This window comes from Heterodontus francisci, chromosome 35, assembly GCF_036365525.1.
Source record: "Heterodontus francisci isolate sHetFra1 chromosome 35, sHetFra1.hap1, whole genome shotgun sequence".
NCBI classification, from domain to species: Eukaryota; Metazoa; Chordata; class Chondrichthyes; order Heterodontiformes; family Heterodontidae; genus Heterodontus; species Heterodontus francisci.
Genome location: NC_090405.1, coordinates 26536241 through 26536590, shown reverse-complemented (window position 1 = coordinate 26536590; position 350 = coordinate 26536241). Strand labels below are relative to the sequence as shown.

The 350-nt window shown below is 42.0% G+C and overlaps 1 non-coding gene across 1 annotated transcript; it reads left to right on the top strand.

The window, feature by feature from the left end:
- Positions 1 to 72, top strand: trnaw-cca (transfer RNA tryptophan (anticodon CCA)). Its single transcript has one exon. It is a non-coding gene; the product is annotated as a tRNA-Trp (tRNA).
- The last annotated feature ends 278 nt before the right edge of the window (positions 73 to 350 follow it).

Here is a 350-nt window from a genome sequence, read left to right as displayed (position 1 = left end):
GAGCTTGTGGCGCAACGGTAGCGCGTCTGACTCCAGATCAGAAGGTTGTGTGTTCAAATCACGTCAGGCTCAGTTATATTTTACAGCAGTTCAAGTTCCTGGATTTTATATCAGAAGAGAGTTCGTTCTCTTGGAATGTTCGTGCATGGTAGAATTTCAAGATCAACTTTAATAGATTAAAGTCCTGATTTCTGGTTCCGTTCCATTTCCATGCTCAGTTCTTATTTCACACTGTTTTATATCAGAACAATGTTTCAGGGATGTGATGTGTCCATTGTTTGTACAATCGCTCTGTCACCCAGTGTGAGAAATAAAACACAAACCGCACAGCGTGCGGCTCAAACCCATAC